The 24561-nt window shown below is 41.6% G+C and overlaps 1 protein-coding gene across 1 annotated transcript in view; it reads left to right on the plus strand.

The window, feature by feature from the left end:
* The first annotated feature begins 7055 nt into the window (after window positions 1-7055).
* Window positions 7056-24561, plus strand: part of LYST (lysosomal trafficking regulator) — a 170585-nt gene continuing 153079 nt past the window's right edge. Inside the window, exon 1 of the mRNA XM_059170397.1 lies at window positions 7056-7141. The gene's annotated coding sequence lies outside the window, so the exon portion shown is untranslated. The remainder of the gene's footprint in view (window positions 7142-24561) is intronic.

The raw sequence follows: 24561 nt of genomic DNA on the forward strand, positions 1-24561 counted from the left end.
ACAGATATAAACCATTTGGATATTCCAGGCATGAAAATAAGGATTCAAATAAAATCTCCTTGAATATAAAAGGAGATATAACAATTGTTGACTATGACTGACTACACCTCTAACAACTGTTGACTATAACTGACTATCGGTCATAGAAAATTCTCCCAGCTACATGTGTTCCTCTGTGTCGTTATCTTTCTTGTTTACTCAAAAAACCTATTGAGCAGCCTCTATCTGCTCAAAATGAGCACCAAAAGATAAACTAGAGTCCTCACAACATAATAAACTCAAAGTGTATTTGAGACTAACAGATAACAAGAGTAGGAGTAGTTACTGGGAGGTAGGGAAATCAAGGAAGACTATCAGAGGTTGTGTTCTCACTTGTTTGCCACACTTACTTGGGATATACTTTCTTTTTTGGTAGATAAAAGAGAGAAAATGTTGGGCGCCTGGGGGCGCAGTTGGTTAAGCAACTGCCTTCAGCTCAGGTCATGATCCTGGAGTTGTGTCCCACATTGGGCTCCCTGCTCGGCAGGGAGTCTGCTTCTCCCGCTGACCGCTCTCATGTTCTCTCTCTCTCACTCAAATAAATAAACAATTAAAGAGAGAGAGAAATGCATAGTCTAGTTTATACCTTAACTTGTGGTTACCAAGTGCCTCTTGCATATTCGATGCGGCCTCAGGCCACCATAGGACAGTTAGATCTATCTATCTAACAGATAGAAAGCTGTTAGGTGGGACAGAACTCCTTCTGCCCACCCTGGCTTAGGGTAAACCTTTATCCTTTGGCATCTGGTCCACCTTAAAACAGACTCTTCGCCAGTCACTCTAGAGAGTCAGCATGACCTATTATGATAGTTATAATGCATCCCACTAACAGCCATCAATTAGGCCCAAGATATTTGTCCCACAAGAGTTTAACCTATGTTTTGAGGCCCTGCAGCAAGTGGTTGAGCAATGTAAACAATATGGAACACAGCTTAGTTTAAAATGACCAGGATGGGGGTGCCTGGGTGGCTCAGTCAGTTAAACGTTGGACTCTTGATTTTGGCTCAGGCCATGATCTTGGGGTTGTGAGATGGAGCCCTGTGTGGGGCTCTGCACTGGGCATGGAGTCTGCTTAAGATTCTTTGTCTCCCTCTCCCTTTGCTCCTCCCCTAACCACCAAAATTAGAATAAAAAGTAAGAGGACCAGGATGAAATATGGAGCAGTTATTTATCTGGGTAGAGTTGATGCAGAAGGAAAATATCAGTCATCACCCACCCTCCTGCCTGCCCTGCCAACACACCCTCACCCTCCTTGAAATGTGGCCTTCACTCTTTCATCTTTGGGAAGGATTTTCCTGCCACCATGATCTCCCTCATCGGTTTGCCCTCATGCCGTTCCCTCTCCTGGAGCGGAGCTTTATAACTTTCACATACATCTAAATCACCTGAGGATCTTGTTGAAATGCCAGGTATGACTCAGGAAATCTGGGGTTGTGGACGGAGATTCTGGATTTCTTACAAGTTCCCAGGTGGTGTTGGCAGTCCGAGGAGAGTCATGGTCCCAGTGCTGGCCTCATTGTCCGTGGCTTCCGGACACGTGGTTTTATAGACGGCCACAACAGTAATAGTAACAACCACTGCATCAACGAAAGAACTGAGCAACAAACCCTCTCAGGGACAAATCAGCTTGCCAACTCTTCATTGCCAATCGCTTTGTCAAGATAAGACACTGAACATAAGTGTAGGTATGACTGCCATAGCCTACAGGAAGGTTATTTCAATTCCAAAGAAACAGTAAGGCCATAGCTTCAGAAGGGGACTTCTTGAATTGAATAAACTTAACTTTGTGAAAAGCTCACAACACTCCTTTAATTTTTAAAATTTGGTCCATCTAGACTGGGAGCACTAAAGGCATATGCAGGAAAAATTGGCCTGCCTGAAGCCTGTTGTGTCTCTAAGTCTCGGGTCTAGGGTGAGCTTGTCCAAGAAGGCTTTTCTCATCCCAGATGTGAGGTTGGATGTCCCTCCATCACACCCTAGGAATCCCCGTCCATGACGCCGTCTTCACCCTCATCACTCTCCATTGTCACTGCTTGTCTTCCTGTCTGGGGTCCCCAGCAGTCCCATGTCTTTCCTCTACCTTTGTATCCCAAAGCCTCAAACATTGCAAGTACATGGGAAATACCCTGTAGTTGAATCAACATCTGAAATAATGGGTCAATCTAACAATATTACTGGTGAATTCGATGTCTGGTATTAGGTAGAGTTAGAGACATTTTTTTTGAAATGGTCCAAAATCATGGTGTATATGAAATTAGAGACAAAGTGTATACATTAAGAATCTTTTCATGTAGCATGTTTTTTGAGTGGGCAGTGAAACATATAGATCTTCACCTGTTCTTCATCTCGAATCTGACCAGCCCTTTCCAACACTTGCTTTGAGCTGGCCAAGTGATACTCTGCTCTGTAAACTTGCAGATACATTTTTCTGGTCTTCTAAATGAGACACCATGAGCTTTAGAGGGTTCTTGTGATTTTTGAATCTGCTATGATCCCCTGAGCTCTTGACAATGGACAGCAAACATGCATTTCTTAGAACATTTAATTTCTTCCCACTTGTTAGCCTGTCGTATAGGCCAGACTTAATTTGCTCTTTCAAAATAAACAGCTCATGCAGGTTACAACTCAAAGTTCATCATAAACTTGTTGAGCACAGGAATATATTGGGGATTAAGACAGACAAAATATCAACTGTTAAAATAAGAAAAGGCAAGTAAGTCACTTGTGTAAGAATTATGCTCAATAATGGACAAAATTCCTCCTTTTTCAATGATGGTGACAACTTTATAGCTGTGTGTATGTGAGTGTGTGAGTGTGTGTATCTGTGGACATGTACATCACTTACTAGTGACTATTCTGGGATGAGATCACAGAAGACTTACATTTTCTAGATTGTATATTTGTCTTAACATTTGAATTTATTACTATAGCAATTATTTTCCATTCTAAGCAAAAAGACAATTCAAAATTTAAATAGAAAAAAACTTTTATGAGAGTTTCATAGCTGTCCACAAGTACAGTTTTTCCTACACACAAAAGTGGGACACTAAAACACACTCAGCAGGAAGTTTCCACAACAAAGAAGAGGGATTTGGGTTGTCTTAACACTTTCAACTGGCTGTAAAAAGCACCTCATAAAGTATTCTTGATGTTTACAAATCTTGCAATATAATGACATAAGAGTTTTTAAAGTAAAATATACATACTTTGGGAAATTTAAAAAGTTAGCAGTGATTTAGTAGAGAAAATTTAATTTAAAAATCTTATTAAAACCTAATCTGGTCAGTTTTGCAAAGAGAAGGAGCAAATGTTGTTAAGCCACTTAATGGAGACATTAAGAACTGACTTCTTCAATAAGTTTTAAGGTGCCTAAAAAAGCACATTTTTAAAAGAGTCGTATTCAGCCCAATAACATAAAGCCTTCCAAAATTAAACTTGTATATCTATAATTTTAAAAAAGACTTTATTTGAGGCAGTGATCGCTTCTCGGCCTTTTGGCTAAGATCAAGTGTATTTATTTGAGTTAGCAAGCACCTAAGAGGGGGAGGGAGAGAAGGAGACACCCTGCTGAGTGCACAGCCCCAAGTAGGCTCCATCCAATGACCCTGAGATCACGACCCAAGCCAAAACTGAAAGTTGGATGCTCAAAAACTGAGCCACCCAGGCACCCCTATAATTTTTTAAAAGACTTTATTTATCCACTTGAGAGGGGGGGAGCATAGAGGGAGAGCAAGAGGAAGAAGCAGACTCGCCCCTGAGCAGAGCAGATCGAGCAGACTCGATCCCGGGACCCTGGCATCATGACTGGAGCCAAAGGCAGATGTTTAACTGACTGAGCCACCCAGGTGCCCCTATGATTTTTTTAATATCAAATGTGGAAATCTGTGTCATTTTGACCATGTTACTGTTACAAAAATAAAAGTCCTGCCTCCTGTATCACTTCTTCAAAAATCCATTTCTGTTCCAGTGCAGTTCAGTGGGCATTGAAGTTTCAAATTTCATCTAAAATTATGATTAACTATTTGGATATTTATTTGACTTGAAACCAACTTGCCTCAAACTGTTCATTTCCATAAATCTTTGCTGAATGTTTGCTATGTGCCAGGTACTGTCCTGGCACTTGCGATACATCACAAAGAGAACAGAGGGGGCTGCCTTCACGAAAGCTCTATGTGGGAAAGAATAAAAAGGACCATAATAGATGTGTAAGTTGTGTTGCACATTCTTATTAAAATTATTTGGGGGTATATTAGTCTACTAGGGTTGCCTTAACAAAATACTATAGACGTTTAACCCACTGAGCCACCCAGGTGCCCCCATTGCAGGTTTTTAAAAAAATATTTATTTATGGGGCGCCTGGGTGGCTCAGTGGGTTAAGCCGCTGCCTTCGGCTCAGGTCGTGATCTCAGGGTCCTGGGATCGAGTCCCGCATCAGGCTCTCTGCTTGGCAGGGAGCCTGCTTCCCTCTCTCTCTCTCTCTCTCTCTCTGCCTGCCTCTCTGCCTACTTATGATCTCTCTCTGTCAAATAAATAAATAAAATCTTTAAAAAAAAAAAAAAAAAATATTTATTTATTTGACAGACCGAGATCACAAGTGGGGCTGGGGGAGCAAGCTCCCCGATGAGCAGAGAACCCAATATGGGGCTCGATCCCAGGATCCTAGGATCATGACCTGAGCTGAAGGCAGAGGCTTTAACCCACTGAGCCACCCAGGCACCCCATTGCAGGGTTTTGAGTGGAGGTGTGACGTGGTCTGATTTATATATCCATGTAGTCATGAAATTATTTTAAGGCATTTTGGTGAATTAATGAGGAACGCACACTTACATTTGACCCTTGAACAAGATGGGTTTGAACTGCATAGGTCTACTTAAATAGAGATTTTTTTTCAGTAAGTACAACACACTAGTATAAATGTAATTTCCTTATAATTTTCTCCTTAACATTTTCTCTTCTCTGGCTTACTTTAAGAATACAGTATACAAAATACATGCTAATTAACTGTTTGTTACAGGTAAGGCTTTTGGTCAACAGAAGGCCATCAGTAGCTGAGTTTCAGGGAAGTCAGAAGTTCCTCGTGCAGAGGTCATCACCCCTACCTAACCCTGTGTTGTTCAAGAGTCAACTGTAAAAAGAAAAAAAAAGAGTCAACTGTAGATTAAATGCATCTTTTATAACCTTGATTTGAGCCTAAATTTAAAGTCAAATTATCTGGAGAACTTCCCACTTACAAAGTTTTCCAAAGTGTGATACATACATAAGTAACCCTTCCTTCTACATATCTATTACTTTTTTTCCTTTCTTCTATTGAATGTACAGTTACACGTTTCCTGTGTTCATTTGAAATCTTTTGAACTAAGTTTTATCTAGTTACGTATACTTAATGTCCATGTTCTAAGATACTTTCGAACAGTTTATTCTGTGGTAGCTTGGTTTTGCAGACATACAGAGAAGAGAACCGTCAGAAATGACATTACTTCGTGCCCCTTTACAAATAAAGAATACTTTGAGGGCTAATTGTGTACCGTTGTAACACAAAGTCTATTTCATTCTGTTTGGCTTTAACAAAATCATGGTCATTGACTATCTTGCCTTCAAGAGAAACAGAAACTGGATTGTTACTTATCATTTCTATGACTTCTTTGTCCATTAAAAAAACAACATGTTTTTAAGATAGTGGGTAAACGTTGATGCGAACACAGAGTAGGTTCACTGTTAGGTAAAACTGTGAAAGGGGTCAAGTTTGGGCTCCTCTTCCTCTTTTAGTTCAGGGAGATTCATCAGAGGATCTCCAGCCCCTAGCGGGGGTGGGGCGGGGTACCTGGCCCCTAGCAGGTGCTCGTTATTATCCGTGTAATGAGTCGTGAATGCCCGCCGACGTCTCTCACACGGACCCGTCAGCGATTTGGGGTCGTGCACCGCTGGAGTGCTTGGTTCTAGCGGACTGCCGGAGGGAGTGGGCAGCCTCTGTCCGAAGTTTCGAGCTAGCGGTTGAGCTTCGAGTGTTAGTGGGGAGCGTGTTAAAGTGCGGAATTCTCCCCGGGAGCATAGCCGGCCATAGCACCGGCCCCAGCCCTGACCAACTATCTCCTTCGCTCGCCACGGGCCGCGCGAGAGGGGCATCTGGTTCACCGCCTCGACACCACGTCCTGAGTTATTTCTGTTTCTCGAACTGCCTATCCTAACGCAACTGCCTTCGGCTCGCCGACCACCTGCTCACGGGGTGCAGGACGAGGCAGGGCCCGAGCCCCGCTCCGGGCCTTCCCGGGCGCGTCCGACAGGCCGCACGCGCGCTATCGCGGAGACCGGGAGGGGGGAAGGGTACTCTCCGACGTCGGCCGGCGGGGGCGGCGGCCCGTCGGGCACGGGCCAGGCCAGGCCCTCGGTGGTGCAGCCCAGCCTCGCCGTGCTGACCCGCGGTCCCCGGCCGGAGGCGCCGCCGCCGCCGGGAGGCACCGGCCGCGGCCGCGCGCGTCCACAAGCGCGTTCCAAGAGCGCGGAAACAAAAGACGCGCGTCCGCGCCGGGTCGCTTCCATGGCGGCTTCGCGGCCCGCGAACTGCCTTCTCCGGCCCGAAGGCGGGCTCGGCCCCCCGCGCAGCCCTCCTGCTCCCACGCCCGCCCCACGCGTCCTGCACCCCGGCTCCCGGCCCTGCAATGGGGGACAGGGCGGGTCTACGCTGACTGGAGGAAGCGGGCGCCGCGCAAGGGCTCGATGCTTGTTCGACGGCGGTCGCTCCGGCGTCCAACACAGCCGGGCCCACCAGGCGCAGACCCGGCGAGGGCCCCAAGCAAGCCGCACCCGCGCTAGAGAAACCCCCTAGGCCCCCACCCTGAGGCTCGGCCCGCCCTCCTCCCCGCCCCATTGGCCCGGCCGCCCCACGCGTCATGCCTGCGACGTCGACGCGCCCTATCGGCGAGGGGCGGGGCGAGGGGCGCGCGAGGGGGGGCAGGTGCGCACGCGCAGGCGGCCGGGTCGGGTCCGGACGGGGGAGGGGAGGGGGCGGTGTTCCCGGTTTCCTGGGTTACCTGAGGGGGCGGGGGTGGGGAGTTCGCGGCGGCGGCGGCGGCAGCTACAGAGAAGACGACGGGGGATTCTCCCGGTGAGTGGAAGCGCGCGGCGGTCGGCCCACAGCAGGAAAAGGCGGCCGTGGCAGCCGATGACGCCGGCCGGGGGGTCCGCGACACCGTCCGCGGCCTAGAGGGACGGGGGTTTGGGGGCGGCGGCGGCCAGCCGGAGCGGGGGGCTCGCGGCCACCCGGCGGAGGGCGCGGGGGAGTCGGCCCCAAGCCGGTCCTCGGGCGTCCTCCCCGCTCCGGCTCTCCGAGGCGTCCCCCTCGGCGCCCGGGCAGCCCTGGGCAGCCGCTGAGCCGCGGGCGGGAGCGGGAGCTGCCCCCGGACCCTCGCCGCGGCCGCCCGCCACCAACTTTATTTCCCGGCGCGGGGGAGGGCGGGTCGGCCGGCGGCGGGGTCTTGTGTGTAGTGTGCTGCGGTGGCACGGGGTCCCCCCGCCCGGCCCGGACCGCAGGTCGACGGCAGGAGCGGACGGTTTCCGCGCCGCCACCCTGCGGTCGCTCCTGCGCTCCGGTCCCGCCGCGCGGTCCCAGCTGTCATCTCCCCCGGTGCCTCGCTCTGCTGCCTTCCTCGCGCCTGTGACCCCCTGGCCGGGGAGCGAGACGCTCCGGAGAGTCCCCGCGACGTCTGCCGTCTGTGCGGGCGTCCCTGGAGCCCGGCCGAGGGGCTCCTTCGCCTCCGGCAGGATTCAGCGGTTAGAGAAGCGACCCAGGAGACCCCTGCCCCTGCTGACCCCACCGTGTGCGGGTCGACGGCTGTGGAGCGGTGCAGGGGCCGGGGTCCGAGGCGTTAGGAGCCGCACCTTGGCCTTCTCTCTTATCAGGCTGAACAAAACAAACCAGCCCCGTGTGCACGGCAGACTCCGCACCCCGCGACCGCACTTGGTGGTGGGTGAGGCTTGTTTCGAACGGATAGAAAATGTTAAGTCTCGTGCTGAAAGCAGACCAGCATTTTCTTGAACACCGAGTTCAGCTCTCATTTTCCCCGGGTTTGTGGGACACATCGATAGGACAGACTGAATTGGGCTTTTCTTCCTGATGGCTCCTGGCTGGCCTGCTGCTGCTTTAAACTTCCACACCCAGAAACCTTAAGCTAATAAAGATGTTGACTCTGAACTTTCATTTTATAGATGCAGTTATTAATCCGGGGTATCTGTTTTAAAGAGCTTTGCAACTCGTCAGCAACTTTTTTCCTAATAGCTCTTTGCTGTCCTCCATATTGTTATTGCCTAAAGATTGGAGGAATTAGGAGAAAATGAGTTATTATATAATTTAACTCACATGGAAGCAGTTTGAAAGCTATAAAATGATGTATAAATTTAGTAAATATTTAGGGAGCATAGACTGTGTGCCCGTTTTCTGAACAGATAAATGGAGCTTACATCCTAGTGGGGGATCTCAGATAATGAAATATGTGCTATGTCATTTTGTGTTAAAGACTATAGATGAAAAAGCAGGAAAGGGGGAGGATAAGGGGAGAAGGTTGCAATTTTAAGGAGAGGTAGCCAGGGGAGACTTCCTGGAGAACGTGGCATTTGAGCCCAAGATCAGAAGAAGCGGGAAAGTACTCCATACCCCTCTCTAGGGGAAGAGTGTTGAAGCAGCAGGAAAGGCACTTGCAAAAGCTTTGACGCAGGAGTGTACAGCGCTTAAAGGCTGATTTGGCTATGGTGCAGTGAGTAAAGTAAGAGTAGAATTGAAGTCAGTTAAGTAGGAATGGGAAATCAGGTTGGGTGAGGCCTTGTAGGCCTTTGGACGGACTTGGTCTAACATTCTGAGTGAGGAGGGGAGTCATCCCTTTGAATAGAGAAGAGACACAACAGGCTGTTTAAAGGGTCACCCTGGTGGCTGGAGTGGAGAATAGGCAATTTGGGCCAGGGGGAAGGATTGGGCAGCAGTGGAAGCAGGGATGTTAGCTCAGGGACCCTTGCCATAATTCAGGCTAGAGGTGATTATAATTTGGACAGAGTGGAACTGATGGAGTGGTTGATTTCAGAAGAACTGAGGGTAGACTCAAGAGGAGACTTATAGTTATCACAGTGTTTTTCCTAAGGGAGTGTAAAGATGAAGTACACAGGGGCACCTGAGTGGCTCAGTGGGTTAAAACCTCTGCCTTTGGCTCAGGTCATGATCTTAGGGTCCTGGGATCAAGCCCGCATCAGGCTCTCTGCTTGGCAGGGAGCCTGCTTCCTCCCCTATCTCTGCTTGCCTCTGCCTGCTTGTGATCTCTCTCTGTGTCAAATAAATAATTAAATTTTAAAAAAAGATGAAGTACACATGTACTGAGATGAGGTTTATGAGGGGTTGGTTAGAAAACAGTAAAATGAGATGTCCAATTAGATATTATTAGCTGTAGTTGCAGTGACTTTGCACTGAAGATGTTACATTACCTTGACTTTACCAGGGGCTTAATATTTTCATCCATAAACTGCCAAATATTTTTCCATACTCATTTTCTTTTTAGTTCTTTTGGACCAACTTAGTCATTTCATTTCACCAAGGGCAGTTTTGTTCTTATATGCTTGCCCTCAGAGCATCTGTTTGTTAGTTTCAGTTGTAGAGAAGGCCATATAATCCAGAATTTCAGAATACCTTTGTAATGTGAACACCTCAAATGATTAATTTTTTCCATATTATGTTTAGATGACTGGCTTAAGTTCAAGAATTTTTTTTAAGCCTCAGAAATCTTGTTATCAAACATGGCTTCACTTGGCCATTTGTGAAATTACAGTGGAAATGACCTGTATTTTTAATACTTTATTAATGAGTCAGTAATATAGAGGGATTATCCTAATTCTTTAGTTTCATTAAAGATGGCTTGAAATAAATGGGCCATCACATGTTACATGGAGATCTTTTCATCAAATTATGCAGTTTTTGGAACAATAGAATTTGGCTTGTAAAATATGTATCAAAACTATATCAGGCTCCTTGAGTTTAAGGTCTAACCCTCACATTAAGAACCCAGGTTATAAACTAATGTTTTTAAATGGATTTTCAACCTAAATATATTCTGAATGTATATTTTTAAAGCTGTCAGATTAATAACTAGTTATAAGATGAACTTGGAGTCAGTGGGAATGCCATATTCTCTTGGATCCTACTTTCTTTTGCTATTTCCTTTCCTTGTTTCTCTTAATTCTCTTGACCTTGATTTATAGTAATTGAGAGAGACCTGATACATTTGGAAACTTTGAATGCTTTTCAGGTCTATTAAGGGGGGGGGGATCTTATTTAATAATATGAAAACGTAATGCTTAAAGTGTGATCTTTTTAATTCATCAAGAAAAGAATTAAACAGTTTTCCAAAAGGCTAGTCATCATTGCATCCAAATGTGATTCCTTGAAATTGAAACTCCAAATACATGAGGAAATAAGAGAACTTCTAGTCACTTTTAATGAGTGGAAGAAATAGATGAACGATAAGAAAGAATACTGCACATACTCAGAAATGCTTATACAACTGTAACCACTCGTCTTTACAAAGTAAAGAGGATAGAGGATTTTTGCCAGAAACCTGAAGAATCACATATTTTAAATTTAAGAATGGAGTCGGGGGTGGGTAGTGAAGCCTAGAAACTATACACTGAACATCTTGACATTAAGTGATTCCTAGAAGAATTATAGATCAGATTGCCAAGCAGATGCTTTGTAATTTGTGATTAGAAAACAAGGCACTGATTATTAAGACACAGAGTTGTTTTTTTAAGAACAAGTCATACTAACCTCTTGCTCACTTTGCCAAAGGTGTGATAATATTAAATATTCTTAAGTACCTCTCATCTTACAGAGTGCATTCCATTTATTATTGTATTTAACTCTCACAACATCGCTGTGAAGTAGCATCAGAGGAGGAGGCCTCAATGGTAGGAGCCCAGGGAAGACATGAAGGGGACATATGTGGTAGATTTTAGAAAGGACTTACTTAGATACAGGATAAAAGAAAAGGAGGAATCAAAGTGGGCTTTAAGGATTCTAGATTGTCTGACTGGGTGAATGGTGATGCTGGTAATTGATCTTAAATTTGAAAATGTAGGTGGAGGAACAGATTTGGAGATGTGAAATTCATCAGTTCACATCAGTCTGGTGAAAATAGTTATTTTTAAATCAGAACCAAGTAACATGTAATTAAAAATTTCAAAATATGTAGGTCACTCTGGAACTCAGAAAAGTCTTAACCAAATAAAGAAGTCTTCATTCTTTCAGCAAACACATCCTTTCAAATACTTTTGGTAAGGAAGAGAGGACAGTGGGTAGAAGCTTGAGTGGGGAGATGTGATTGGGGAAGGTTTGTTTTTCCTTAAAGATGGAAGAGTCAAGGAACTTTAGTGGACTGATGAGAAGGGTCCATTGAAGAGGAAAGAAAATTAAAGTCACAAAATTGAAGTCTCAAGAGAAAGTAGATAATCAGACATAAACTCAGAGAAAATGGAAAGGTTGGGAACAAGAGTGCAGGTGAAAGGGTTACCCTGAAGAAGGGCAGTGATGCATCTTCCTGTTTAAAAAATAAAAAAGAAAAGGAAATAGAGTAGGTACCAATACAATATATGTACAAGTCCAGGATAGCATCTCTTGTCTCCGTGGAGCCGTTCATCTGCTGAAATTGAGGCAGAAGAGCATGGGTTGGAGTATGTTCATGGGAAGAGTTACCGTTGTGATTGGGAAAGGGGCTTGATCAGGGACCACTGACCTAATTGCTGTATAGTGATAAACACCCCTGAAATCACTAATGAGGAAAGCAGCCAATCAGAATGGTTAAGGAGTTTTCTCCAGTAGCTCTATGTAATGGTGCAGAAAGCACTGAATCTGGATGAGCATTGGAAGGGAGGGTATGATGTAGAACTTGGGCTGGGGGATGGTATAAAGTCAAGGGACTGGGTGATGATGAGGTTGCTAATGGAAAAGCTGAGCCAGAGGCATCCTGCTTGATTAAGGAAGACAGCCAAGCCAGGATGGGTCTGAGGAATGTGCAGAACCAAAAGGGTGAAGAATCTCAATGAGGAGCTGTAGGATTCATGGGCAGGAAGGGCTACTAAGGATGGAAGAGTAGGCACATGATGGGAGATCCTAACTCTCAGGCTCTTGAGTGGAAACAGTTGCAGGTGATGATATAGGCCAATGTACAACCAGTGATAGTAGGTAGCCAAGACTAATAGTGCTAATTACAGCAATTGTAAATTAATAAAAGCTACCATTTATTGAGAACTGTATACTAGTCACCATACTACATGCCTTCCATAGGTTATCATACTTATTTTTCACAACCACCTACTAAACCATGCTTCTCTCTACAAAGTAGAGGTCATTTAAGAAGAGGAAATAAAAGAATTCTGAATCCTAGTATATAGAGATTATTTGTTCTTATAGATAATGCAGCCCTCAGAATAACAGATCTTGTATGGAGAGGAAGCGGGAGTTGTATGACGAAGTTCTCTGTAAATGGAGATTAAGGACTCAAAGTCAGCAGTTGACAACTATAAATATAGCTATAATGTAGCCTGAGAAATGGATAAAATGGCATAATAATGATGCACAAGTCACCTTGGAAACCAGTTAATAATCAGAATAATGCTAACTTGTCTTCTTGGCCTGAGATCTGGGTGTATACAGTGATGTAATGTATTAAGAGGAGGAGATGAAATGATTGCCTTATGTAAAGGTGAGGGATAGAACGATGTTTCTTAGCAATGGAACTAGGGTTCCTAAAGCTAGTGAGCAAAGAATCCAGAAAGGAAGAAAGACTCATCTAGTTGTATGTAAAAAAAATCAGGAAGGATGGATGGGCAAGTAGGGTGATCATATAATTTATTGACCAAACAAGTGTCATTTTGAAAATGAAAAAGAATGTCGTTAATAGTTACTCTGGGACAGCAGGCACAAACCAGAACTGTCGTAGGCAAATCAAGATGTTTAGTCTTATTAGTGACAGGTAACTAGAGGACCTATCACCTTGGAAAGGGGCTGTGGATGTTGAGAATGAATGGACCCCTAAATTAGAGGGACATGAATGGAGCTTACTAGGCTAAGATTATTCTCTTTAGCTCTATATTACTGCCCTAAAATGTTCTGGGTATGTTTTGTTCTATAAGAGTGTGAAGATTTGAAAGAAGTTCTGGATTCATCTCTATATGAAAATCTATCCATCTCTATATGAAAATTTGGAATCCATTAACGCATAGGTCATACTAGAAACCTTAGAAGTAGATGAGATCATCAAAAGAAAACACAAAGAAAGAGAAGTGAGGCAGTGGATAGAATCCAGGAACTCCCCATCATGAAGGAGCTGGTAAAGAAGATTCCAACTAGGGAGACTGAACAGGAGTGGTTAGGCAGGGTAGAAGGAAAGCCAAAAGAGATTTGTTATCTCATAAATCCAGAAAGGAGAGATTCAAGGAATGAATGATTCGTCATTTCATATGCCTTATGTTCTTCAGAGAGGTCAAATATGATAAGGACTGGAATGTGCGTTGGCAATTAGAAAGTTGTTGATCTTGGCCTGACTAGTTTTGGGAGAGGAGTGTGGGCAAAAGTCAGACTGAGGTGCCCAGAGAGGTGAGATGAGGAGACCACTTCAAGTGGAGACCACTCTTGAGTAATCTTGAAAGAGGGAGGTATTAACAGGATATACATGTCTGTTTACTTTAGGCAGTAAAGAAGCCAATGGAGATGAGGGGTTAAAAACTAGGAGGGAGCTGGATTTCCAACCAATGCCTCCTGGCTAAGGTCTAGTTAGTAATTTTGTTGTAATGGAAATAAGTAAGATGAGGATACATTTTAAATTAAGTATGACAAACTTTGTAATAACTACAACCTATCAGAAGCTGAAATAGGTAGAAAGTGTTTATTGAAGAGAGAATTCCTAATTTGGTGAAATACTGTAAGGTGACATTTAGGTTGTGGACTAACTAACTCTAGGGTTCCTTTTTTTTTTTTTTTTTTTTCCTCTTCAGTTTTTAGGAGGAGGATGGTGTGTACACATAAGTGTAAGGCTTATTAGTTCAGGATTTCTGATCACATAACACTGATTTTTTTTTATATAATTTGTGTTGATTAGTTTTTATCAAATAGCTTTGACCAAAGTTTCTTTCTCTATATTGCAACATTAACACATTTCAGGAACACTACTTAAAAAGTAACAAGAGCTAAATTCCATCTTCTCATTCTCTGAATGGGGAATCAAAGATCTAGGGATGCTGGAGCCTCAGTCTGACTCGTGTTCCAGAATTGTATCTCCTACAACCCGCAACCTGCTAAGTTTTTATTCCTGCTACTTTCTTGCTAAGGCATCTTCTCCTTTCATTCTTTGACTCTGACAGATTGTAGAAGACCAACTTTTTACAAATAAGTAAAATAGAGGTCTTAACATATGGACTTCTTCTGGTAGATGAATAAAATGCTCTTGAGATCTTACCTGAAAACTGTAAGATGTTATAAAGTTATTTTTTTATTAATGTAAACACAAGCAAGGGGAGGGGGGAGAGAAAAGCAGTTTCCCTGCTCAGCAGGGAACCCAATTCGGGGCTCAGTCCTAGGACTCAGGGATCATGACTGAGCTAAAGGTCGACACTTAATGACTGAGCTGCCCAGGCGCCCCTGCAAAGTCTCTTTTAAGAAGTCTCTTCTATCACGTGCCTGGGTGGCTCAGTAGGTTGAACATGTGACTCTTGGTTTCTGCTCAGGTCCTAATCTCAGGGTTGTGGGATCTACCCCCACCCCAATGGGGCTCTGCGCAGGCTTGTGCACGCTCTCTCTCTCAGATGGGTAAATAAATCTTTTCAACAGTTTTCAAAAATTAAAAATTAAAATAAGTCTCTTCTCTCTTAAGAAGTCTTTGAAAAGAATATAGGCTTCTAGACCAGAGAAATGTGGTTTCTAGGAGCAACTTATCGAATTTACTGGCTAGCATTCTTGACTATTTCTGGATATTTCAACTGTCTAAAATCATAACAGTTTAATATTTCTGTTATGTGGTACTTTTGAATATTAAGTTATATATAATTATACCTGATATAATTATGCAATTTATATATGTTATATATTGTATGTCATATATATTTGGGATGATACTTGAAGTCTAGTTATACATTTGATAAATATTGGTATATATTAATTTTCTTTCCTCTTCTTTTTGGATTTTTGTTTCTTTGACATGCTATTCTTTATTTATTATTGAAATATAATTAACAGTGTTATATTAGTTTTAGGTGCTATAATGATTCAGCAGTTCTGAATATTACTCGGTGCTCATCACACTGGGGGTACTCTTAAGCCTCTTGATCTATTTTGCCCATCTCTCCCACCTCCCGCCCTCTGGTAACCTCCAGTTTGTTCTCTGTATTTAAGAGTCTGGGGTTGTTTGTTTCTCTTTTTTTCTTTGCTCATTAATTTTGTTTCTTAAACTCCACATATGAGTGAAATCCTAACATTTATCTTTCTCTGACTTATTTCGCTTAGCATTATACTTTCAAGCTCTTCCCTTGTCATTGCAAATGGCAAGATTGTGTTCTTTTTTATGGCTGAATAATATTCCATTGTGTTTATATACCAGATCTTCTTTATCCATTCATCTATTAATGGACACTTGGGTTGTTTCCACATCTTAGCTACTGTAAATAATGCTGCGATAAACATAAGGGGCATCTATCTTTTCGAGTGTTTTCACCTTATTTGGTTAAATACCCAGTAGTGGAATAATTCGACCGTAGGGTTGTTCTGTTTTTAGCATCCTGAGGAAGCTTCACACTGCTTTACACAGTAGCTGCACCAGTGTACATTCCCACCAACAGTGTATCCTTTTTCTCCATATCCTCAATTTGTCATTTCTTGCCTTTCTGATTCTAGCTGTTCTGTCATGTTTAAGGTGACATCTTACTGTGGTTCTGATTTGCATTTTTCTGATGATTAACAATATTGAGCATTTCTTCATGTGTCTGATATCCATTTGTATGTCTTCTTTGGAAAAATGTCTATTCAGGTCGCCTGGCCATTTATTAATCAGATTATTTGGTTTTTGGTATTGGTGTATACAAATTCTTTATAGATTTTGGGTATTAACCCCTTATTAGATATATCATTTGCAGACATTGTCTGCCATTCAACACGTTGCCTTTTTGTTTTGTTGATGGTTTCCTTCACTGTATAGAAGCTTTTTATTTGGTGTAATCACAATAGTTTAGTTTTGCTTTTGTTTTTTCTTGCCTTGTGAGATAGATCTAGAAAAATGTTTCTATGGCTGGTATCAAAGACATTACTGTCTGAGCACTCTTCTGTGATTTTTATGGTTTCAGGTCTCACATTTAGTCTTCAGTCTTTTTGAGTTAATTTCTGTGTATAGTATAAGAAAGTGGGCTAGTAGAGACTGTCTTTTTCCTATTGTATATTCTTGCCTCCTTTGTTGTAAATTATATGACTATAGAAGCATGGGTCCATTTCTGGGCTCTCTATTCTGTTCTGTTAATATATGTTTCTGTTTTTGTTCCAGTACCCTATTGTTTTGATTAGTACAGCTTTGTAGTATATATTGAAATCTGAGATTGTGATACCTCTAGCTTTATTCTTCTTTCTCAAGACTGGTTTGCCTAACACTTATTTAAAGGTATTCATGTACCCCGTGTGTATATCAGCATTATTTACATTAGCCAAATTATGGAAGCAGCCAAAGTATCCATATATAGATGAATGGATAAAGAAGATGTGATGTGATGTGATGTGTGTGTATAAATAAATAAAAGCATTAAAACAGAAGATCAGGGGCGCCTGGGTGGTTCAGTGGGTTGAGCCTCTGCCTTCAGATCAGGTCATGATCTCGGGGTCCTGGGATCGAGCCCCGCGTCGGGCTCTCTGCTCAGCGGGGAGCCTGCTTCCTCTCTCTCTCTCTCTCTGCCTGCCTCTCTGCCTACTTGTGATCTCTGTCTGTCAAATAAATAAATAAAATTTAAAAAAAAAAAACAGAAGATCAGGTTAGCTATTTGGCTTTTGTGGTTCCATATAAATTTTAGTATTATTTGTTCTAATTTTGTGATAATGTTGTTGGCTATTTTTTCTCTACTTTCAAGCCTGGTTTTTTTTGCATGGTTTAACCACGTCCCACCCCCAAGATTGTTGTTGGGATGGATTTGCTATTTTTTTAGGAACTTGTTTTTGTGCTTAACTGTTTCAAAGGAAACTGTATCTTTGCTTACTGGAAATATATTTTGGTTAAGTACATTTAAATTTTTTTGTTGTAGCATTTGATTTTTGGCCAAATGTGTTTTCAGTAATTTATTTAGCATAAGTGAAACAATTTCTACATGCTAATTTGAGTATTATGAACTCTTAAAGAGCAGTAATAGTATATTAATTTTTCCTTTCTCTTCCATCTTTAAGATTGCTCTGATCAAAATGTGATTTGCTATAATAGAATTCTTATTAGTTCTGTAGTTCACTTGTCTGGGTTCCTTAGGTTGAAGAAGAATAATCATAATTGCATTCATATTATTTTAGCAGTGTAATTATTTGAGTTTGGATGAGTGTGAAATTAAACAATGCTAAGAATGATTTCCTCTTTTAGTATATTAATGTGGCTTATTTGAAAGGGCAACAAAACATTTATCAGTTCATAAAATGCATTCATTGTTACTGCTTCTGGGTATGGATTCATTGAAGTGCACAGTTCAGTGTATCCTGGCCAATGCCAAAGGGAGGTTTTACTGGTGTAACTTGTAGAACAGCTGCTTATACCTATCAGCTTGCTTTTATGCTGCTTATTAATATTTTCTTGTCTAGACTTCATTAGATCTTTATTGCATTATAACTTAGAGTTCATTAAAGATTAAAATCCTTTACTGTTCTCTGGATTTCCTCTTTAATAATGCTTCCAAAGGGGGTAATGCTGGTAACTGTTCTTTTTTTCCTGTATTTGAATATTTTGGAGACTGTTTTTGAAATCATATATTCCATACAGCTGAAAGATATTGATTTTCTCTACACACTATTTCTGAAAAATAGAATCCCAGTAAGGTAGTTTTGACAGAACTTGATTATGCACAATTTAAGGGAACATTTAGAATGTATAATTTTTTTAAGATTTTATTTATTTATTTGACAGAGAGAGATCACAAGTAGACAGAGAAGCAGGCAGAGAGAGAGAGAGGGAAGCAAGCTCGCTGCTGAGCAGAGAGCCCAATGCGGCACTCGATCCCAGGACCCTGAGATCATGACCTGAGCCGAAGGCAGTGGCTTAAACCACTGAGCTGCCCAGGTGCCCCTAGAATGTATAATTTTTAAAAAAGAGTTTACTTATTTACTTGAGAGAGAAAGTCTGGGGAGGGCAGAGGGAGAGGGAGAGAATCTCAAGCAGACTCTGCACAGGGTGGAGCCTGCTGGGACTCTGTCTGTCTGTCTATCTGAGATGAGTCCATGACCTGAGCCAAAACCAAGAGTTGGACGCCTAACAGACTAAGCCACCGAGGTGTCCCTGGAATGTGTGATTTTAATCTTAAATGAAATTTGATGTTTACTGTTACTGTATTACTATTTTCTGAATGCTGTACTATCTTGAAAGTTCACAGCCTTAAAGATAGAGATCATCTAGTTTTATTTTTGTTTTAATATGTATAAGAAGAATCAGGATCAGAAAGGTTAAGCATTTTACCTGAGATCCTAGAGTGTTGAGGCAAAATAGAAAACCCAAAGTCCCTTGACTTTTAGTGTAGTATTCTTTGTGCCATCGAATTCTTGAACCATTTTAACAGATTTTAAGAAAATAATCTCATAGCCAAAAAATGCCTTATACACTACTCAAAGTGATAGTGTTTGGTTTCTTGTATGTAACTCATTTATAACTTTAACCCTTTGTCTTTGCACGTGTCTACATTTTTGCCGTAGTGGTAGAAACTAAACTGTGATGATACTCAATGACACAGAAAAATAATATTAAGTGTAAGTTGAAACTGAAATGCATTTGCTATATATATATATTCTCTATCACTCTCACTCCCTATGCCCTTCTTTCCTACTATCTGTCCATCTTCATGGATGGTTAAAGAGCAGTAGATTAAGCAGCTGGATCTGAATTTGATCTCACTGTTAATCTTTCTTGATGTGAAAAGTTTTATAGCAGTGAATGCATTTGTCTGTACTTGACTGTCCCAACTAAATGGTTTTTAGAATAAAGCTAATTTTCACTGTGTCTATAAGAATTATGAAGGAATAAGAGGAAACTATTTCTATGTACACTTATGTGGTATCTTCAAAGCTTGTACATATCTGTGTTCAGTATTTCAGAAACTTATATTACAAAGTCTTTTACCTTATACAAAATATATATTAGAAACTACTGATCATTATGATGTTGCTATAGAAATTATTTTTATTGTTTTCATTTCACATTTAGGATAAGATGCCAAGCTCTGTTTATTTGTCTCCTTAAGAGGTATGGAAAACCATTATTTCTAGAATTGGTTTTAAAGAGCTCTTAAACTGTATACACTGCATTATAATCTTTAACATAGGAAGAATAAACATCCAAGATTTTATTGCTGAAGTTTTTTGTTTTTAATCTAAGAAGATTTTGTTGAAATTTCTACATGTTTCTGTAGCACTTTCCTTAGTATCTTAAATGCTTGCTAAGGAATGGAAAAAGGCTTTTGTAAATGTGGCTCTTTCTGAAAGTGTTAGCTGCAGGAAGATTTCCTGAAGTAATTTGAATATTAAAATGTTTTCTATTGTAGTTAGTATTAAGTGAATTGGTGTTTATTTGTTGAGCGCTTACTATTCATGGCACTGTGTTAGGCAAGAAATATTGTATGCTTGTTTGTTTTAACAAATGAGACCCAACTCCCCTTCTTAAGGGAAGTATAATCTAGTTTAGAAAGAAACAATACAGTACTGTAACACAATGTGGTGAGTCCTAAGAGGCACGTAGAAAGTAATTAACTGGGAATTAATAGGAATTTCTATAGCAGCAGCAACATGATAAAAAGCATTAGTGAAATCGTGTTGAGAAAGTGAGTACCCTTAGGAGGAATTATGGAACGGTAGAGGGTGTCCTTTACTGAGAGCTGAGGAAGGTTGGACAGTGAGGAAGTACAGAGCACCATAATGATAATAGTAATAATGAGTTAGAAACTTCCTCCCTAAGAACTGGAGTGTCGCTTACTATTTTAAGAAACGTGAATGACAGTTTTAGCAGTTATAGAATTTGGATTTGATGGAAAGTCGACCAGGCAGTTTGACCAGTTAAGAGGGTGGCAGAGGGGTCGAGGAGCCGAGGAGCCGAGGACGCTCAGGCCTCAGGTTGGAGGGGGAGAAACAGATTCAAGGTTGTGATCATAATCGTAAGTATTGATCTTCCTACAGTAAGTATTGATCTTCCTACACTGTGCAATGCATTTTATGTGCGTTATCTTGTGTAATTTAAATATCCACAACTACTTGACACGTTTCTAGATAAGACTGAGGCTTAGAGAGAGGAAGCCAAGAAGCCAAGTTCATAGAGTTCGCAAGTGGCTGCTGTCAAGCCAAAGAACTGACTGGGCTCAGATGAAATGCTGTTCTGGTTTCTCCCTGAGTGGCTGGGTAGAGGCCATCCACGGAAATAGCAGTGAGGGTGGAGGAGCTGGTTTGTTGGACGGAGAAGAGAAAGTCTTATGCAGAATACAGACAGATTTCCTGCATCTGAATCTTGCCTCTGACACTTAGTAGCTCTGTGACCTGAAGCACTTGCTTAACCTTACTGTGCTTCAGCTTTTAACATGTGACAAGTAGGGATCTAATTATACTTATGAGATTGTTGTGAGGATTAAACCAACAGCTGTAGGGGAGTGCTTTTAGGAGTGCCTGATGGGTAGTAGTCTCTTGTAGATGGCAGCTACGTCGTCATTATCGTTATTCTGTAGAAACCCAGAGATTTGTTTTGAGGACATCTCAGCTATGCAGTATGAAATTTTTAGCACATTCTTCCAGCAGAGAAGTAAAGCAGGGGAGAGAACGGATGATCTACCTGGAGCCTTCATGGTTGTTTAATGCTGCCTCACTATAACCACAGGTGTCTCAATTTTCATTCTTTTATGGTGCTCGGGATCAAATGCAGGCTCTTCAGAGATATCTAGTTGCCCAATCTGTTTTAGGGAAACCGAACTGCTTGTTGAAGGGCTTAACTTCGATACATTTTGGTGTCATTTCCTCTGAATTTATTTTAAAATTCTGCCTTGCTACACCGTGCCTGGACCAGTTTTGTCAAATGATGAGCCACGATGACTTCTCTCTGGGCCAATCACAGGTGTCCAGGCAAGCACGATAGAGAGAATTGAGAGTGTTAAGCAAAACGTCATGGGCTTGGAGAGGGGGAGGGGAGCAGGCAGTGTTGTTTGGGGACTCCCTGAAATATGAAAAAAAATAGTATGTTCACTTTCCTGGGGCTATTGCTTTCTTAGATTTCTACCCTTTGCTCTGAACCACTGCCCTTTTCATTTTATTGAGTTTTCTTTATCAGCCTATGCAATTCTACATAAATTGAAAATATTTCAGCACATTTTTGTACTTTAACTTAGCCTAAAGGCATAATGCAGAATAAAAGTAGGAACAGCACAGCTATTTCCCGCCCCACATTTACTGGTTAAGGATTATTGTAGTCCCACATTTTTCTTTTAAAGATTTTATTTATTGTTTATTTATTTGAGAGAGACAGAGAGAGAATGCACACACGCACAAGCAGAGGGGGAGCAGGAGAGGGAGACACAGGCTCCCCGCCAAGCAGGGAGCCTGATGTGGGGCTTGATTCCAGGACCCCAGGATCATGATCTAAGCCCAAAGCAGATGCTTAACTGAGCCACCCAGGTGCCCCTGTAGTCCTACATTTTTAATATGGAACATCTATATCAGAGCCAACTTCTACCCCTCTTATGTTGTAATTTCAGTTAGACTGAAGGTGTTGCTTCTTGTTAAAATGTAAATACTTCTTTCTAGGAGGAGCAGAGTGTTTTGCTTCTTGTCCCCCCCCCCCTGCCCCCAGTTCATTTACTTCTTGATGTAAATGGGAAATGTGGAAACCCATGGGGAAAGATAGCATGAAGCTATAGAACACCTTGAGAAGTTTGGGGTGGCAGGATATTAGCCTGGAGGGGTGAAACTGCATAGGACAGAGTGACCGGATTACTGCCCAATTGCAGTTGCACTTAGTGCAACAACCAAAAGTTTGTAGAGAGAGGTTTTTGAAGCTTGTTTCCAGGTGTACAGATTGCAATCTAGCGGATTTGAGTAAAGGTTCTGGATAACATTTAGAGATAGTATTTAGTGTTAAGGAAACTTCTTTGCCCATGTCTAATTTTTAATTGACCTGACCGAAGAAGAAAGGCTGTGTCTTCTAAACTTGGCTGTTTTAGTTCTCATTAATTAGCTCTAAAAATATCATGTAACTCCTAAGGCAACCGTCATGGGATTTAACTGTGGGAGAGCGGACCTGTGGTCTTCAGTTTTTGTCATCTGTAGAATGTGGGGATGGAGAATATGATGCCTAAAGTTTCTGCCATTGTGAAAATGTGTGATTCTAACTTATTAACGTTCATACCTTTATTTATATCACTTATGAAATGGCATAAATAGTGTTATTATTGTTTTCCCGAAGGGTTTTTAATTTTTAGTGTTGTGTTGCAAAGAATATATGAGATCTTTGGGAAAGTCATTAATCAGTCTATATTCCATATATATTGAACTCTGGAGAGATGGGATTTAGCATAATTAATAGTCCATAATGACCAGCCCTTATTTTCAAGAAGGCTGCTTCAAATCACCGCAGGTTCTGGTTCAGCAGAATTCATTGAATATTTATTATTACGTGTCGTGTAGTTTTTGGTGCTCTCAATAATCCTGCAGTTGATAGCAGTCTCCTCCTTTTTGGTACATAATACATTTCTAAAAAAAATTCTTTCCAGAGGTAATTTCTCTAGTATTATATTAATTAAGAAATTTAGGCAAGCATAATATTATTTTAAAAATGAATTTGCCAGGACTTTGGGCATTTGATGAAAATTTGGAGTTGAGACCTTCAGATATTACCATTTCATGAGGAAAAGGTATGATTTCTAATCAGGCTTTGAGAGTAAATTTCATTATTATGAGCTTTCTTATTGTATTTTTCCTCTACTCCTCCTCTGTAGAAGTCACAAGACATGGAAAGAACAAAATATACTGGTACTCCCTACTTTTATTTTCAGTGCTTCCTTGAAAACTGTATGGTCATAAAGTCTAACATTGACATTTCCATACACACTGCTCCGAGGAGGGATTGTGATGATCTCTTTCCTCCTCCAGATGGCACACTCTACCATCACCGAGTGCTGGGCACCTAGAGGGAACTCTGTTTGCCAAGAATGTTTACTGATGTTATATAATTTTTATAGATCTACATAGTAACTCTGTGGGATGGACATCTCATGTAAAAGGAAGCCAAACTTCACGTTATGTGGCGGCCAGTAGTTGCTGGATTCACACTCTTCTGCCTTTGTTTTCACCACCATCACAATGCTGACTATTCACAACAGATTCAACACCTAGGAAAATAATGAGTAAGGAGATCAGTACATATTTATTAAAATATTTATTGAATAATAAATTTTGGTTGAATTTATGAATGAGTGAATGAATGATAGATTTGATAGTTCTTGGAGAGGAAACTTGGTGATGTAGGAGCCCTTATTCTGCTGTTGAGCTTGAGATTTTATTTTTAGTGGTCACTGTAATATTTTTGGTAGCACTGGTTAAAACACAGAAATGACAGGGTATTTAAAAATGCCTAAGACTGAAGAACATAGGCAGTGATGACTTGGTGTAGGGGAGGTGTAGTAGTTTTATACTGCATGTCAAGGAAATGACTGTGTCAGCATCCACAAGACTGCGGGTAATAGCTTAATTCTGTGATCTTTTGGATAATGCGTTGTGGCAATTAATCATAGAACCAGAACAGAGCTAAGATATAGTCAACTGTCCAGATGTCTGTGGGGAGTCTCACTCAATAAAAGCAGAGCTGCTGCTGACTAATTTTATTGACCATTTCATTTCCAGAAGGTTAAGGAGATAACGAGAGGAGCTGATAACTCAGCCTAATTTCGACTCACTGTAAGGGCTTCATTAGATAAGTGGACATAGTGGGAACCCTGAGAGAAACCCATATCATTCATTTGACAAATTCAGCAAATAGTTGTGCCACATGGTGGTCTAGATGCTGTAGATTTTGCAGTAAATGCAACAGTCAAAATCCCTGTCATCACGGAGCTTTTGTTTTAAGAGCTAACGATGATCTGTTGTCCAAAAAACTAGCGTCATGGTTTACTCAACTGCAGTGACCTTAACCTGCATTTCAGACACCTGCTTGAATGGTTACACTCTGGGTGTTATCATCTGAACTGCTTGTTTCAGAAATCTAAAAATTCCAGTATCCTTTATTCCCTCATGGGTTTGTTTTTTCCTTTTAA

Source organism: Mustela lutreola, chromosome 4 (assembly GCF_030435805.1).
Source record: "Mustela lutreola isolate mMusLut2 chromosome 4, mMusLut2.pri, whole genome shotgun sequence".
In the NCBI taxonomy this organism is placed as follows: Eukaryota; Metazoa; Chordata; class Mammalia; order Carnivora; family Mustelidae; genus Mustela; species Mustela lutreola.